Source organism: Pinus tabuliformis, chromosome 7 (assembly GCF_031772625.1).
Source record: "Pinus tabuliformis cultivar Carrire ecotype Pingquan chromosome 7, CPIR1, whole genome shotgun sequence".
Taxonomy (NCBI): domain Eukaryota; kingdom Viridiplantae; phylum Streptophyta; class Pinopsida; order Pinales; family Pinaceae; genus Pinus; species Pinus tabuliformis.
In genome coordinates, this window is record NC_142293.1 from 1539682889 (window position 1) to 1539692053 (window position 9165).

Below are 9165 nucleotides of genomic sequence, written 5' to 3' on the forward strand. Positions count from 1 at the left end.
CTACTAAGTATAGGACTCATCCTGTTATCGTTATTTATAGAAAACGGGCCCCATTTTAGGATAGTGGTTGGTCCAATAAGCATGAAAGAGTGTTAGATCAGGATGCAACCAAAATCATACGTATCTCCTTATGTAAGAGATTGTGTGAAGCAACCTTTTATAATCTAACTGCTGCATTTTTTTTTTAGATCTTGTAATTTTTAGATCAGAGTTGGCTATGAATATCTCAGGAAGGATGTACATTTTCAGGAAATATGTATATGATTGTGAGATCTAATACAAAGCATACTAGAAAACTGGCCAACATGATAATTGTAATTGAAAATATATATTGGAGAAGATAATAGAAATCCACTAGGAAAAAGAAAATTAAGATATCATGTAGAAAAAGCTAAATTCAAATCTACGGTTACTAGAACATATGGAGAACATGTTGAGATTTGAAGAGGATAATGAACATAAGAAAAGCAAGAACCAACTGATATTATTTCCATTGTAAGCCATAGAAGAAGGGATATTCTAGTAACACTAGTAAGAACCCATATGCAATATTTGTAACCGAGACATTAAAGACAAGCAACATATACCAGTTAATGGTCATGTTTGTAGTAACACTCAGTTCAAATTTGAGTTAGATAATACTAACACTATGCTAATTATTTATAGCACAATATGAATCAATAATATGAGAAAATTTTAAAATAGAAACCCCACATTAAAAAATATTAGCAGGTTTATATTACAAACCCTAGACGAGAAACCCTAAACCAAACAAAGAGGAGAGCTCGGGCAAGGATGAAACCAGATACTTCAATATCATATGATTATTTTCAGTAATAGATGATTTGAAAAAATGTATTAAATAGCAAGGGGAACAAATCTAATAGCTTTGTGCCTATCATCTATACCATTATGGTACAAAAATATCAAAGATATAATTAAAATAAAGCACCATTCTTTACAAGTTATTGGTGGATTCTACGTCTACAGATATGAATGAGCATGATATGGGAGTGTTGAAGAAAAAGAAGGATGGGATTTGGTGATCCATATATGGAATTTGAGGATTGAAAGCCTTGAATGTGTTACAGGGTTGAGCAGTAGCATCCCAAGCTGACGAATGCCATGGGCATCCAAATATGCCTCTAGGTACCCCATATTGCGAGATGAAAAAACAATTAGGGTGGAACAAATTGTGGCGCCAAATTTTTTTCCAAAGACTTTGATTTGGTTATGCAAAGAATTTACCATAACAAGGGGCAACTTTGATTTGGTTTAAATCAAAATAATTTTCCATAACATGGGCCAAGCGGTATGCAACTAGAGGTCCTATGCAATGATATTTATGTGTGTCAAAGAGTATAACCTTCTTAAGTTCTAGTTTTTATGTGGCCATTGTTTCTCATGTATTGAGACAAATTAAAAGACTCAACGTTAAAATTATGTCAAGGTTTCTTCTTGTTTCAACTTAGACATAGAAAAGTATGATAACATGCCCCCTCCTAAAGGTTTGAAAATTATTATTTTTTTGAACTAATTCATATACTTTTTGTACTTGTTAGTTGGTCATATGTTTATTCTTGGACTATAGTAGTTGTTTACGTTAATCATTTTTAATTTTTTCACTTATTATCTAGTCATATATTTTAGTCCTGGACTAAATTAGTCATTTTAGTCGCTTTTAGTTGGGTTACTTATTATTTAGTAATATACTTTATCCCTAGACTAAATTATTCGTTTAAGTTAGTTGTTTTTAGTTGGGTCACTTAAAATTGCTCAAACTTAGTAGTAATTCACTTGAAATAATTGTGGTGACTAATGTTTTTAGTTGTGTAGTTGTTAATCTCTCATTTTGTACTAGTGATGGAGGAGCACAATTCACCTCTTGTATGATATAGGACCTTATCAGAAAGTGTAAGATTCATCATAGTCACTTCGGCTTACCATCCATAGGAAAATGGGCAAGTGGAGAGCACCACTAAGGTACTTGAAGTTATTCTCACGAAGACTATGGCAGGCCATCGAAGAGATTGGGTGGAGAGACTCCCTAAGGTATTATGGGCTTATAAAACTACTTGGAGAAATACTACAAGATTCTTTCCTTATGAACTGGTCTTTGGTAAGAATCTTATCTTTCCTATTGAATTTGAAATTAAAACACTCAGAACTACCTTGGAAGTAGATTTAGACTTGACTATAGCTCAGATACATCAGTTGGAACAACTAAATGAATTGGATGAGAAGCACTTGGTTGTCGTAAAATGAAAATATATCATTCAAAAATGGTGTGCCAAGTGGCATGATAAGTTTATTAAGAATAAATTGTTTCAAAAATGTAATTGGGCATTCTATATGATTCCATATTTAAAGATTTCAAGGGAAAGTTGTGCACTAGGTGGCTAGGTCCTTATGAGGTAGAAGCAGTCTTTGACAATGGGATTGTAAAATTGACAACCATTGATGGTTCCCAAACATCTTTTCTTGTCAATGGACACCGTATTAGGTTGTATGATAAACCTACCTCTAGGGATTCTTTTGTTAACATTGTTTCAATTGCAAATTCAGAGATTGAAGTTGTTGGGGAATGGGAAACTTTTCCCATCCATTTCGCTTAATCAATAAAATAAAACAAAATAGAAAGAAAATAATAATAATAAAATATTCAATGGTGAAAACCCTTCTATGGCTCCATTGGATGAAAAAATAGAAAAGAAAATAAAAATGTCTAATGATGAAAACACCTTTGGGGCACTATTAGATCCGACTAAAAACTAGCTTGTTAGTGGTCAACACATCCTCTCCTTTCCTTTATAACAACACTATGATATCTCTTTTTTTTTTTTTTCTTCTTCTGTAATTGATTTATTGTTTGAACCTTTTTCTATTAAAAACTTCATTTTTGAAACTCATCATAAGATTTCATGTATCATCTTTGACTAATATGGTTTCTCAACATTTCACTAATACAACTAAATAAATGAGCAAGTAATCTCCATAGTTTCATATTGTTGTTGCTGATATAGATTAAGGATGTATTTACTTGGTTTCCATCATAAGCTTACAGATATGCTTCTACACCTTCATATTTGATAACATAGTTTTGAACGTAATACCCCAGATCCTGCTGTAATAGAAGTTACCTTTTCCATCATATCATTTCAATTTCATCAGTTGGCATGTGCCATGCATGAGATATTGTACAACATTGATCAAATCACTTCCTTTATACAACCTTATGTCATCACTATGGTAAGCCAATGAAAGGTATGTTTGATTGTCATTTACTTGTAAGATTTTGATTTAAAGGATGATACAACTTTTCTATTACAGATGCTGAAGACAACTGTTATATTCAAGTTCGGGGGAGGAGTGTACCGTATCTATCATATGATACACTATGAATGCACCCCAATTTTTTAATTACCACTCAATTAACATACAATATACACCATATTAATTTAGTAATTACTCATTTCCAACATTACTCTTGATGCCATTTCTAAAATTGATGTGACTATGTGAAATCATTCCTAGTAGTTGTCATTTATAACGAAAATCCTAAATTCAATAAGAAGGTTAACTATAACTATTTCCAAATTATATATGACCAATATTCTCTACCCTGGTAATTATTTGTGTGCACCAAGTTTGTCCCCTGTAACAATTTCTGAGAAGTCATAGTTCCTGAGCAGCCATGGGAGGAGTACTACTGCATCATGACCCTGATTCCATTGATGTGATGTTAGACCATCTAGAAACCTTAGATATATTTTATAGTGAAAATTGGTTAGCTTACTTTGAGACGTTTTAGGGTTTTAGTGAACTAATTTCCTTAGAATTTGTACAGGCTCTAAATGAGAAGAATTCAAAGGTCAAAGGCTTTAGAATTGTTGTTACAAAGGACACAATCGCTAGGGTGACAAACTTACCTCAGACAGGGACCCACTAGTTTTCATGGAAAATAGCAGTCCCAACAACTACAGAAACATTTCTACAACTAGGAGAGGGAGTAAAGAATAAGGGGAGAGGTATTGATAGAAAATACCTTCCTTGGGATGATGTGGCTTTCTTCATCCAAAATTTTATTACCTATGAGGGATGCTTTGGGACAATATTTAATTATCATTTTTAGTTATTGGCACATCTTCATAATGGATAACTAATAAATTTTCCCTATTATCTACTGAAGGCTTTAGAGCATATGGCAAAAGTGGTGTGTGTGGCAAAGAATCCAAACATTTTCTTAACCAACCATGCACTAATTAAGTTTATTATAATTCATTCACTACAAGAATAGGCCGGCACATGGACTAGTTTGCTAGTAGGGTAGCATGTACAAGTTTTTGAAATAGAGGAAAGTGAAGGTGAATAACAGGAGGAAAGTGTTGATACAACAGTAGGAAATAGAGAAATTACACCTCTTAGACAAAATAAAGTAGTTACACCTCCTAGACAAAGTATAACAACTACATCTCCTAGACCCCTTCAAAAAACCCTAAAAGATGGTCTTCCATAAGAACGTTTGTTGTACATCTACTGAAGGAAAAAGGGCACACATTGAAGAACCAGTGGATATATTCAGTGGGAAGTTTGAAAGTAGTTATTTTTTATTCCTTATTGAAGAAGAAGGGATTGAAGAAGAGACTTATGAAACAAGGGAACCTGGAACAACTTCAAATGAAGTAGGGGTTCCTGAAATAGAAATTCCCAAGAAATTCAAGGAAAGATCTAAAAAATCAACTACCTTGCAAGCAAGGGTGAAAAAGAGGTCATTAAAGAAGATGCTAGGTGGAAATAATCCTAAAACGAGAGTATGGGTAACTATTACACCATCAAATATCCCAATATCTAAGGAATGTACTGATCGAGTAGAACTAAAAGGGTCTGAGGGACAACAAGATGAAGAGAGAGGAAGAATTTGTAAAAGAATGTACCTTGACGTTAGAGGTTCATGCTTCTTCAACAAAATCAAAGGGACCTGAGGAACAATAGAAAAAGGAAGAGCTCACGAAGGAACAAGAAGGTGTCTCTTTACTAGTTAAGCTTGAAACTAACCATATTATTCAACAAATTAATAAATTGAAAAAGGAAAATGAAAATTCAAGGAAGCAACTTACCATGGTTGAGGGACAACTTCAATTTAGGAAACAAAATGGAAGGGAAACCCAAGCAGAGGTGGTAGAAACAATGTCACTTGATAATACAATAGTAATATTACATGAAGGGTAGAAGTAAGTGCTTCAGGAAGTAGATTGTGAAAGGCCAACCAATGGTTTAGTTGGATTCCAAGTTGAAGAGAAATATGAAGAATTCCAAACCGCCATTCCACAAGAACCCACTAAAGATATTGTTGTTACACAAGAACCAGTAGTTGAGATAGAGTGGGATGAAAAAAACTATATGCTATTCCAGAAGAGCTTGTTTATGATGTTATTGTTACACATGAAGTAGTAGTTGAAAGGAGAAAACTAAAATAAAATTTGTCATTTGTTCACAAGAACCTATCAATGATGTTGTCGTCACACAAAACAAAACAGGTGAGATAATGTAGAAGGAGGAGACATGGAATGAAGAGATGTTCCAGGAAGCTATTGAATCCATTACTATAACAGTAATAGAAACAACTCAGTTAAAATTTGAAGAGTCGTTGAACTCAAGGTTTTCGCTTGTATATTTAGAGAAATGGAAGGAATTAGCAATTTTATTGAAGGATGAAGTCATTCCTATTAAATAATATTACATAATTGTTGATGATCTTAAGAGGATGTGGGATGAAAAGCATAAGGTTCAGGATTTGGTGAAAATTTAGAAAGAGAGGAAGAAAGCATTGTTGCAAGTAGAGGAATTGCAAGGGGAATTAAAACTGTTACAATAGGAAAAGGATTCAATGTATGAATTTGTTGACTTCATATTGAGTTGTCTACCTTGTTCTTCTATATGTTATAAAAATGCCTCATTTTTAAATTAATATCCCTTAAGGAGAAATTACTGTATGAAATGAGGGAGGCTCAAGAATTTTTGGAAACTTTCCACAAGGACACTTTTCTGGAATAACATTTACTGTGTGACTTGTATTTTCATGATTATGTCTATTTTGTATTTTCATGATTATTTTTGTTTTTTATTTTCATAATTATGTTTGTTTTGGATAAATAACCCTTAACCTTACACCATATGTTGGAGATGTTCAGTTGAGAGCCTTTGTGTCTTTCATGCAAAATCAATTCAATTGTAAGTCTACCTATGATATTGTAACAACTAATGAAGAAAAGGTGAAATTTTCTATCTGAAATGAACCTGGGTCAACTAAAAAAGTCTCCGTGGTGTATAACAAGATATGGTGATATTCAGACACCAAGAATATGTTATTGGAATTCAAGAATAGATTTCTGGATTGTTGTCTCAAAAATATCAAGGAGATGAAACATGATGCATTAGAGGGGAGTAGGCTCAGATGGGATGCTTGCATGTAGGAATTAAGGGATGAGGACAAATGGGTTGTTTTAGGGTATGTGGTCTATTGAGATGTTGTTAGAGGATTACAATTTATAGTTTTTCCTATCCAAGGATGGGAAAAGGACTTGTTGAATGTTTTTGATATACATGAGACTCATTTTGGACACATTGATCTCCTTTAATCAGTAATGAAGATCGATCTAGAAAAACATTTGGTCAAAGTCAGTTCAATGATATTTATGGATAGTGCAGATGAAGTAGTTACAATTTTCTATAGATGAAGAAAATCTATTACAACTTTGTCCTAACCATGGAAATTATTATCAAATTGTTAATATGTAATCTTGATTTAGATCACATGAGAATTGAGATGTTCTCCTGATGATCTTATCTTTGTAATATGATATTATAAAAAGGTGTGCTCTCTTCCTACAATTAGATATATAGATAGATAGAAAAAAAGAACAAAGGAGGAGCACCAACATTATAATCATGCATGTTTCATTAATGCAAATCTCAATCATTCATGGAGCCATACCTTTCTGCTGACTAGCTTATGTGTTTTGTGGTGTACTAGCCTCTACTAGGAAGGAAGAGCCCTCCTTCATAGTAGTGATCACTAGTTAGTAAGGTATTGTACAATATTGATTTATTTTCTCTAAGTTATGATTCATGTATGACTACTATTATTGTTACTATTAATCTTGTTCATGCTTTAATAATTGCAAAATTATAGCCTTTGTATTATGCAACAACATAGGTCCTAGATCATTCACTTTGTTAGTGTGACATTTATTTAATTCATGTTATATTTTGGTGGGGCGTTTATTTCATTTGAACATTTGCTTGAGTGAATGGTTTCCAGTAGTGTTGTTTTTTTCTAACTAAGAGTGACTGTGTGAAAGAGTGGTTTATTATGAATTGTGTGTTTATTTATTGAAAGTGTGAGGAAGGTTTGAGAGGTAACAACTAGATTTTTGTATTGATGATAGTGTTATTACAACAACTGTGTTTGAGATACATTAGCACTAGCCACCATTTTTCCTTGCATATACTTTTCATGGAAACTTTGAAATAAAAAGGCCTACTCAGATTAGCAATTAATATTAGAATTAGTCAGTTGCTCTAAATTAAAAGAACAGTTGCTCCACCCAACACACTCTAACCACTATTCAAACCAATTTCGTAAGCATACTCCTAACCCTATACATGCATTGTGGAGATAGTACCTTGTCTAAACCATCTTTTTCCTATCCTCTTCCTGCTAAAGAACTCTAGGCTTAATAGGAAGTGCATTAAGTGTAAGCTAGAGGAGCCTGATATTATACTAGGCAAGGACATAAAGCCTAATGATATCACAAAAATGGAAGAGTCTGCAATAGTAGGATGATTCAAAAGGAAATGGATATCTATGGAAACAATAAGAGCATGGACTGAGGTGAATTTTTATCCATTTATAGGGTACTCCCCAAGTTATATGATATTGGAAAATGGTTGGATGGGGTGGATAGCTTCCTCAGGAGAGGATGCACAAAAAATACTCAAGCATGTTATAGCTCAAAATGAAACCCCCTAGAATTCACTAGGGAACCACCTCAAAATGAGGGTTGGAATGTATGGAAAACTCATTGGAAAAACTCTTAAAAACTAACTTATGTTGGGAAAAATACTAGGGGGAGGGTGAATTAGCATGTTAAACTCTCTTTAAAATTTTCATTTCATATTTCGATTTCCATACGCTACTGTCTAACTCATAAATCACATATGTATGTGAATTTATTAAAGGAAAACAACTTATATCCAGTTAACTACCTTTTCATATATTTCATCATCTGTTCATCTTTAACTAGTGCATCATAACTTCATTATTCATTAATAAAATAGTAACCATGAGAATTAAGAAGTAGATAGATCATCAACACATAAGAAACATATCAACACACATGAACACCAAGATTTTAGGTGGAAACTCAATGTGGGAGAAAACTATCGATGTCATCGTCTTTGTCTTATTTCTCATTAAATAAAGAAATATTCTTACAATCTTTTACTGGAGTAGACTCTTAAAAGTATGTAGGAACCCACCTGCAGAAGGATACAATCTTATCTCATTCTCTAGCACCCACTGGAAGGGAAATCCAACTCCCTGATCTTGTTTATGGATCCTACCGGAAAGGAGCACCTACCCCCTGCACAAATTTACCAGCTACTATTGGAAGGAAGCTTCGATTCCCTCACTGAAGGCTCCAACCCTTAACTCCTTTTGTGGACCATATCTCACAATATTTCATACTAGATCCACCTGAATCAAAAAATTAAACCTGTAGGCCACCTTTCATCAAATTTTCAGACTGGAACCACTTCCATCATTAAGCCCAAACCAAGTAACAATTCTAAAACCAAACACTGAACCAACTTATTCAATATTTGAACCAATTGAAACATCAACAAGTCAATCACCGAATCTAAACCAATGCGACTAGATCAAATCAAACCATAATATATCATATCAATGCACAACCACTAATCAAAACATTGTTACCAATTACAAAAACCAATTGCTGTCATTGTAAACCCTAATCAAACATACATCAGAATGTATACGCTATTGTTCTGAATCATACTTGTAGAAATTTTGAATAATAAACACCTATTCAACAGAGATTATCCCGATTATACACTATTGCGGAATACATGCACAGTACATAA